General features: G+C 34.5%; 1 pseudogene; it reads left to right on the forward strand.

Annotated features, from left to right (window-relative positions):
- The first annotated feature begins 8,326 nt into the window (after window positions 1-8,326).
- On the forward strand, window positions 8,327-10,031 carry LOC107858037 (annotated as a pseudogene).
- Window positions 10,032-10,813: the final 782 nt, after the last annotated feature.

A 10,813-nucleotide genomic window follows, 5' to 3' on the forward strand; every position in this document is an offset into this window, starting at 1 on the left:
AGTAGGTATTTTATGGAGTGCTGTGAACTGTTATGTAAAAGAATATATTTAAAAGAATAAATGATACTTACAATGTGCCGCTCGATTATTATACAATTCCATCAACAAACTGAACATCAAATGCATCTTGGTCTGTCTTTTCCTTGTATGCTTCTAGTAGGGACAAGTCTATGCGCTCTTTTTTTTTCAAAAAAACTAAATGTTGTCAAATAAATTGACAATATTTCAGTAAGCTCCTTTATCTCATCACCATGACTTCTATGACCTTTCAAGGAGTCATACACATGAATGCATATTTTCTTGAGTCCTATGACTGCCAACACCCAGTGAAACGACCCCTTACAATTTATTGGCACATGCACCTCGTCAATCAAATGCCATGGAATACCGGCTAAAATACATAGTCCTTACATAATTTCACAAATTGATCTCTCCACCGAAGCCACTTAATTGATCAAACATTTTTGTCATGTGAGTTAAGATCAATATCAGAATGACTTCGGTGATAATGAGTGTATGGTTCATGGATGTAGTTCATGAACATGCAATTCAAAGTGGTATATCTATATTCACTTATTTTATCCAGTTTTGCTTTCTTTCTAAGATAGTAGAATACCACATCGATGTGCTGTATATAAAATTAAAATGTATAAGAACATGTGATTCATATAATCCATACACAAGAGTAAGTGTAAAACAGTTGATACTTATGAATTTAAAAAACATCGACTGGAAAACACTTAAAAATATAAATTTATGTTAGTCAACGTATGTATCTGTAATGCTCCAAATCTGAGTACCCAGAATGCTACACGGTGCTCATGACCCCGAAGGACCACAAGCTAACCCATGACTGATATCTGTAACTGAGCACTGAATAATAATAATAATAATAATGTCGTAAATATAGAAACATGAACTGAAAGGCCATAAGGTTGAATACTGATACATAACTGAAAATATAGTATAAAAATACCAAAACAAATGAAATAACTGCCTGAACATGCTGTAGTTTGAAAGCCTCTGAACTGTCTGAATAAGGAGTTGATGGAATAGGTTCTCAACTAACTCCAACTACTGAAATAGACTAAAAAATTGAAATAATACTGTAATCATCATGTCCTAGAAGGATGAGGACTCACTGCTGACTCTGACTGCTGAATTAGGATGCTACTGATGCTCTGGAGCTCGTGTTTCTAGACCTATAATGTAAAGTAAAACACCATAGCGCAAATTCGTCAGTATTTTAGAATGTACTGGTATGCAAGTGAGATGAATGTGAGAATATGCAAGTGAGTCCTATCACCATAGCTAAATGCCAGGGGTTCATATCCATGAACAATACTAACTGACTGACTAACATGAATGTGAGAATACATGCATGAATACGTAACTATATATGACATCGTGATAGGACTGAATACTGATTTCTGACTACAGAGTCCACTAATAACATGAATTTACTGATAGCTGAGTTTACTATTGCTGGAATACAAATTTACTATATTACTGGTAAGCTGACAATTGAGTTTACTGACATTGATATCTGAATAATTATTTCTGATAGTTCTGATTATGAAGAACTGATCTGATTGACTATATCTAAAAATCTTGAGTCTGAATACTGATAACATGTGTTTTGCATAACTAGTATACTAACACTGAGCAACTGTATCTGACAGTCTAAGTTCTGATGGAACTAGTTGAGTTTTGTACTGTACTGAGTGACTGTATCTAACAGTCCTAAAATTTGTAGAACTATCTGAGTTCTATTACTGAGACTGAGACTGTAGGAGGTAGTCATCTAATCAACATGCCCCAATGCGCTATAATAGCTGAATTGGGGTCCAATCTATAACCCTAATTGGAAGGGTGTCAATATCGCACCACTGGTAATGACAAGCTGTGAGTGACCTATATCTAACAGTGTCCCTAAAAGAGAATGGTGGGGTCCTCATCTGATAGTTGTTATCCACCTCATCAACCCTTATCTGACAGTGTTGATATCTCAACCTGTGCTGGCTACATAGTTTTGGAACAAAATAATGACTTCTAAGAATCACACCATCATCTGACAGTGTGTGTTCCCATCCTTGGGTTCACTCGGTGCTAATTTCTACTCCCATCTGAATAGACACTAAACATGATTAACTAAAATAAACGAGACTGGTCATGCTGATTCAACTGATCTGATAATACTGAGATGAACTGGATTGAGTTCATTGTATTCCACGGACTGATGGAATATTTTTGAATCTGTTAACTGATTGATTTCATGAGGTTACTGATACAACTAAATTACTAAGATTACTGAGAGTACTGAGAATTTTAGAAGAGACTGTACTGGTACTGAATTTACTGAGTTTTCCTGAGTCATGAGACTGACTAAATTCTACTGATCATGGTTTGACTAAGATTATCGTGAAAACATGACATGGCTCTAGGTACACAGCTATATTTCTCGGGTACAAGTACCCCCAGGACTCGATAGAATGAAACTGACACAACTTGACACTCTTGAACACATGACTAGAGTCCACAATTCATCATATATATTCGTTGGAGAGTATGTCATGAGGCACTTGATTACCTTAATTTAATACATGGACAAGGGAGCACATAATCATGGCTTGCTTACATACTTCTAGTATCATGGACATTTCATCAAGCAAGCATAATTCATACTCAATAATATGGAAGTCATGTTAAACATGAGTAAATTGGAAGCATTTAGCATTTAAACACAATTGAGTCATTATACATGATTCCTACTATACTATGCATTTTATCAAACACCTTGCATGCTCCATTTAACGCATAGGTGTATTCATCAAATTACACATGATAAGCAACTCAATTCATGGATTTCATCTTACATACTAACGTAATTTCATGACAAACACAAAAAAACCACAACTTGGGAATCATACAACAATACTATCATGATTTCAATCAACCCACAACATAAACATCACAATTTATAGTTTAAAAGAGGATTCTTGAGCTTCATGGATGAAAGGAATCCATGAATGAACACTGTACATACCTTAGTTCATTATTTCGTGAAGATTGACGGTGGAATTTCCTTACAATTTAAATCCCTAATTGAAAATCCTAATGTGTTCTTGAGAGGATTTTGAGAGAAAGGAGTATATTTTGGTGCATCTGAGGCTTAATCCCGTGTTTGGGAATTATATAGGGATGGAAAAATGACTCTTTTGCCCTCAAGAATGCGGATATTTAATGACTGAAAAATTGGGCATCGACGCTACAGGCGATGCGGCGCATTGACCCATTGACGCTATGATCGATACGTCATACCATGATCGCACCAAGCCTCAGTACTTTTGGCTCTATCACCCTGCACAATTATTGACCAACACGATAGGCGACGCGGCGCGCCGAGATCGCATTGGCCCACTGCTTTGCAACTCCAAACATAGTTTAAACGAGTTCCAAAAAATCCAAAACTTGTTCGGGAACACTTATTGACCTTCCTGATCATGAATTACTAAAGATATAGACCATTAAAGGACATTTAGGTCGCAAAATGAGATTGCAAACCTTTGAACGCCAAATAAACTAAGTCTGGAATCTTAGCTAGAATTTTCTAAGTATGGGACCCCCTTAATAGGCACAAGTAGACTGAATTAAGCTTAAGATTTTGCGGGGTCTTACAGTATCACAGTGATACATATTATTTCTAGATGTATCACTCTGATACATGTGTTACCAGAAAACCTATATGCAGACAGCAAACATCAGTTTGATTGGGTAATGTAATAAAATTCAGTTTGTTCTTATATAAATAAAATTAATAAAACTGTTAATTGCTGTAAATATTTCTTTGAGGCATACCTCATCATTCCAGCAATTACTTGATTGGGCCATGTCATGAAACCAACTTTTTTTCACCGGGTGTGCAACTACAAAATCAAGCTTTGGTTTTAGGTCACAGTATTTGGCCGTGTAGTGCTCATCCTTTCCTTTCCTGCATTCAAATTATGATTCCAATAAGTGTTGAGAGTAATACATATATATGATATTTTGAAAGGTGATTCATCAATCTTACCTACTAATTTTTGTGTTGTATAGGACAACTGACATCTAAAGAGAGAACTTAGAGAAGACATCTTCATCATATGGTCCATTAATATTATGACAGTCAAACGGGTAGCTCAACTTTTTGCACGGCTGGATGACTTCTTTATCTTTTGACCGAGAATCAAAAACACTTACAAATGGTGACTGATATAGTTTTGAAGACTGCCTATTTCTCTTGGAAGATTTTTTCCTAACATATGTCAGATTAGTCTTGCAGACAGGGACCTGAGAAATAGCTGCAATAGCGTTGCCGCTAATATAACATTGACTATCCGTGTTACCTTGCCGATCACATGTGTCAATAGCTGTAGCAGCATATCAGTGATCCTTGTTGGATAGGCAACAGATAATGATGGTACGTACAAAGTAATAGCTTTAGATAAATGCTCATCTGTATTATGAAGGGCTTCTTCAGAATCCTATGTGTCGTATGTAAAAAGTGAACTTAGTGTTATAATAAAGTTTAGAATTGAAGTGCCTAAACTATCTATATGTATCATAATGATACGTATGGACAAATATGTAAAACTTACATAACAGCTAACCAACTTTTGGTACTTGAAACTTCAATAATCTTTAAATAAGATTAAAACAATTTTATGAAAAGTTGTTATACCCCAGAAAAACTAAAAATAAGGTTGTGACCATTATAATGAACAACTTCAATGTACCAAACAATAAAAAATAAATATTTGTGAGTAATTACAAAATAAAATTCACTATAAGTAAATCGATATTACCTTTATACGCTCGTCCCTTATGTCTTCATCTACTTCCACAACTGTATTATGCCTATCTTCTTCTTGGACTTTTTCAGTGTACGAACTCTCAGCCTCCTATTTGACATATGTCAAATTTAATAATGTGTGAGATTTAATTTATGATATAAATCAATTTAATTATTTGTGTGTATCAAATTGATAAAGGTTGAAACAAATGTACGAAAATGATACATTTTGAAAACATAAGGAACACATAACATATGTTTGTTACTGAAAATCTTGATTAAATTGTCTATATGTATCAAGGTGATACATATGAATTCAGATGTATCAAAGTGGTACATATTAGTAACTTAATCAATACATATACACCAATATAATAACAGTTTCAACACTTCAAAAAATAACATTTAAACTATTTGAGGCTAATATTTTGAGCAAGTTGTAACAAATCAATTATATAATTAAGTCAATTTAACTACCTTTAAGCATTCCTCAGCTTCTTCTTTATTGCCACCCACTTTAGATGATTGACCGGCATCATCTACAACATTGTCACTTTTAGCATCCATTTTGTGCTTATTAAGAGATTGAGGAGGATCCCTTTCTCTATTCGGGATACCTTTTTCACTTTCATGCAGTGAATATTAAGCAACCTGCAATATCACAAATTAGAATAATACAGAAGCATAGTGATATTAATGACTAATTATCAATACCTTGCCATATGAAGCAAAACCTTCTTTCACAATTCCCAAAAATCTCGTATAATAGTTCACCATTAACTTTTGAAGATCATTCAATTTCATGTCAACCTACATTGTGAATAACATTTTGAATTTCATGTTAACCTAGAATCTGTTTTAACATTAACACAACAAACGAACAAAATGTTACACTTACATAAGTCTTAACATAACACTTTATGTTGTCCGAATCTAACTTGGATAGTGATAGCTTTTCCTCTCCAGCAAAAGATGTTTTATCGGCATTCCTCATCTCAACATTATGGACAACTTTATCTTTATCTAAGAAAACACAAGTCTATGAATGATCTCTTGATGAACCTACCAAATGTTTCTTTTTGGACAACTTTTCTGACTGTTTTTTTGTCTTTGCCACTCCTGAACTAAATTTTTCAGACTCCTCAACTAATTTTTTTTCTTCACAGGAGTGTGTGAAGATGGACCAGCATCAAGCCTCATTTTTTTTGAGAAAGTCTGCATTTAGAGGAGAACTGAAATCATCAAATTTATCTCCAAATTCAGTAGGAGCAGTCCTTTCAGATTTTTGTTGTACAGATACTGTCTGTGCTATATTTGCATCATGATCTATTGGACCAAACATCAAAGGGTTGGGCAACTCAAGATAGTTCAATTTCTGTAGTGACGGGGTTAGATTCTTGGATACAAGCTGCAACAAAAATAACACAAAGGACCAAACATTAAAAGTACCTTAAAAATTAAAAATAGACAGACAAAAGTATCCTGGTGAAAAAAATACTACCTTACGAAACATATCAGCCATCAGATCCTCGTATCTAGGCTTAGGTTTAACCACTTTTCAATTTATCATCCTTGGGATTAAATTGTAAACATGAATGACATATGATTCATCAACTGCAGCACAACATTCGTACCACCAAATCTAATGCGTGTAAGGCATGCTACTCAGACGGTAAAACTTTTGGACCTCATTCATCGATTGGTTAATAGAAGCCATTAGTTTCTTAAAAGCCACTTTTCCCCATGAAAAACGACTATAACTTCTATCATCCACCATGTGGAAGTCTCGAGCAGGGATATTGATTTTATCTAGTTGGGAGAACACAAATGTGTGTATAAAGTACAATATCCTAATTTTTACCGCATCTTCCATATTTTTCCTCAATTTTTATTCAAAAAAAACTTGACCAATTCACCCTTTTTTACATTTGCTATCGAATTCGAAAAATATTTTTTTGTAGTCGACATAGTGGAAGGTCTGAATAATTAAAATCATCTACGTTGCCGATACATTTTAACCCGGTAACGATAGCAAACTCGTACAGTGAAAATCAAAGAATTGTATTGTTGACCAACACCCTTAGTTGATCCTGATATAAGTGTTGGACCTCTAAGGTCATCAAACACCTTGCAATCGATCCTTGAAAGTTACAATTAGGCAGGTCCAGAAATGATCCAAAACAAGTGCTTCTGAAAATTCCAATTCCTTCATCTTTCAATACCTCTTTAAGCATATCTACTACATTGATGTTGTGTGCACTAACAATCCTTATGTTGTGGGAAGTTTGATTTTTCACAATCAAACTAACATTCTGCCAACAACAAAAAATAGAAGATGATTCATAAGTCAAATGAATCACATGTTTATAAATTACAACAACAATAAAATGAGTACAGAAAGTGTTATCACATATGTATCAACAAAAAAAAATGATCCACTAAGAATCACTCTTATTCTATATGAAAATATGTAACTCTAACGCTCATATGAATCACCAGCACAATATATGTATCACCAATGAAAATATCAATTTAGTATAATACCCATATGAATCACCAGAACAATATATGTATCACCAATTAAAATATCATTTTAGTGTAACACCCATATGAATCACCAAAAAAATATGAATCACCAATATGAAGTTAAACTGTTAATCTATTATTATATGAATCGCCAGGTATATGAATCACTAGTTACGAATCACTTGCGATAACAATATCTGCTCCGACGGGGATTTGGAGATATGTTCAATTTCATCCTAATCTTCCATTTACATGTCGGAATCTTGATTTTTAGCAGCAAAATATTCTCTTAAATCTTTAATTTTTCAGGATCATTCCGCTGCTTTGAATGATTTTCACTAAAACCTAACTTGGTGTAATCAAATTTGCCCAGAATAAAACCCAAAACTTATTACTATCATGAACACCTTTTTGTGTTTCAATTTGTGAAATTCCCAAGCTGAATGAGAGTGAATCTTCATTAGTCATTGAAGATTCAACAAATAAACACAAAGTAATTTGACGAATATATAAATATTGACTTCTCTTGTTAAAAACTAACTTAAAACCCACATAAACAAACAGCTAACCTCTTTGAAATATTTGACTAATTTTGAAATTTAATGATAAAAATTACGATGGTAATCAGTTGAAGTAGTGGAGAAGGACGTTGACTCTAAATCTGCTAAAATGGGAGAGATTTAATGGGAGTAATTTGTTGGGGGGGGGGGGGGGGGAGAAGATGCGTATAAGGTTGAGAGAGAAACGACATTAATGGAGGAGAGAAAATAGGGTGTGAAAGTTAAAGCAAATATATCACCAGGGATTTTATGTAATTTTTAAAATATTAAGGGATATTTTGTAATATGGTGCCTTAAGTTTGAGATTTGTGTAATTTATCCATTTATAAAAATAGTGAGTGAAGTTGGATTATGACTTATTATTTAGCCCATCTTAGTCCAAGCAAGATTTGGCAAGGCTGGGCATTAGTCCATCTTAACCCGCCCAATTTTATTCTGAACGATCCATTTGTTATCCAAATGGAAAAGGAAAACAAACCTATCTATAAACCATATAGTAAATCAGAAACGTTATAAAACCAACCTTCATATTGCTGTTTGGCCAATCAAACCTACCTGTCTCTCTCCAAACCGGTGAACACTCTATGCCTTTTCTCTACTATGTTTTATTTATTTATTGTGTATATTCATGATTTTCGTTATTTCATTTATAGCTTTCTACATTACTTTTGAATTTAGAAAAATGACTAATCAATTCTGGATCTAAGTAGTAGAATATAGTACCTAGTGCTTTTAATTAGAGGCTCTCTAATGAGAGATAATTAGGATACATAGTACAACACATAGGAGTATTATTCTGAGAGTTAGTATATTGTAACAAATTACAACATGTATATATAGTTCCGATGGTATTACATTCGCTCATTAATTCCCTATTCATGATATATCAGTGTAAATGGCGGTGGCCGGCTGGTCGGAGCTTCCCCAGGATCTATTGAGGTTAATAGCTAATTGTCTTGATACATATACTGATGAAGTTAGGTTCGCATGTGTTTGTACTTCATGGAGGTCTATACTGTCAACTATTCGCCGCTCACAGCCGTGGTGTCTGCTATCTCCTGAAGAAACAAATGAAAAATATGATAAGTACAATTGTTTATACGAGAAGTATGAAAAGTTTTATTGTTTATACGAAAAAAAGTTTCACTACCTTAAGGTTAGCAATAGGTGTCAAGGATCTTCCCACGGTTGGTTAGTTTGTATTGATGAAGACTCTCCTAGAATCTCTCTTTAGCCCATTCACAAAGGTTCAAATCTCCCTTCCACCGAGGTATATGTTTCCTAATGTGAGAATTCTGTGAAGAGAATGAGCTTGAACCTTTTGAGGATGGTTGCATTGGTACTGCATTTTATGTTCACCGTGGCTTTTTAGAGAAAGTTGTTCTATCTTCAAGTCCTAGCAAAGCTAATTGTATGGTTGCTGCCATCTGTGGTAGAAAATGTAACTACTTGGCCTACTGCAAACTTGGAGATGAAAGCTGGACATGCATTGTCAAAGGTATGATGGGATATGATGATGCCATTTTTGATCATGAAAAAACGTTATTATATGCTGTGACATTCACAAATCATGTGCACGTGTTCGATTTGTTTTCTTCTCCAAAACTGATTGATACTATAGAACAACCATTATCTCAAATAGAAGGGAATCTGCTGAACTGTTACTTGATCAAGACTTCAATGTGGCTGTTCCAGGTTCAACGACATCCAAGCTTGCGGTGTGAATGGGAAGGCCAAACTTATGATTTTCATCGAACAAGCTTCTTCAACTTATATAGGTTTGAACCTAGTAGTCGAAATGTGCTTTTTTTGGGACAGAATTCATCAATTTCAATAGCGTCTTCTTGTCTTCACGGATATAAAGGGAATCATATTTATTTCATAGATCATCTTTTTGTTTTCTATATGGTTCGTGTTCGAGGAGAACGTTATGACATTGGTGTCTATAACTTGGATAGCACAAGTTTACAGTCGTTGCAACGCTCAGATATTAAAAGATAGAGGTGGCCAACACCAATTTGGTACATACACAGCCCCGAAGATTTCTTTGAGCAGTAACCTCTACTCTTTTCCGACAAGGACGAATATGAAAAAACAAAGCTTCCTCTTTTTCACGCATTTAGTTCTTTAAGTCTAGCCTTTACTATGTTTATGTCTAGTTATTGTTAATTCTTTCATTTCCTTTACGTATAGAATTCAATATGTTATAGAAATCGCATTCTAAATAATCTTTTTTTTAAAAATAAAATAAATTCTCTATCATGTACTCTTCACATTACTTGCGACCTTTTGAATATCACTCTTTCTTGAACTGGACTCTGATAGACAGCTTTGAACTAGAAGGGTCTAAATGGGAATAATGTCTTTTTTCAAAGGAAACAATTATGTGTTTGAATGATATACAAGAGACTTCATGTGGGGGTACTAACCCGCACAAGAAAAAACTGTGCCTCATAACCTGGAAATCCTCTACTAAAAGCAGACCTGGAAATCTCTTCGTTCAAAAAATAAGTCTTTGTTAGCTAGTACTTCTTGACATATGTTCCATTCTCCCTTTCTTTGGTCATCTACCCTTACCTTGAAGTATTTAACACTCTGCCAATGGATCCCTTTTGTTGAAGAATATCATGTTGGGTTGGAACTCTTGCCAACATGGGATTATATCGATTCTGGCATCGTGAAGGCATATTAACCTTTGATCTGATCCATGGAACTAACCAACTGTTAAATTGCAGGCCCTCTCATCACACCATTACAGTCTTTCTTTGGCCTTGATATGTAGTAATAATGATTGGGAGCTGACTCCAATTCCTTTTGAATTACCCAACCATGTTACTCAACAAATCTACGAGTTTAGAGCCTAGTGGCGTTTTCTCTGTTCGGTCAATGTATATAA

This window comes from Capsicum annuum, chromosome 2 (genome assembly GCF_002878395.1).
Source record: "Capsicum annuum cultivar UCD-10X-F1 chromosome 2, UCD10Xv1.1, whole genome shotgun sequence".
Lineage (NCBI taxonomy): Eukaryota > Viridiplantae > Streptophyta > Magnoliopsida > Solanales > Solanaceae > Capsicum > Capsicum annuum.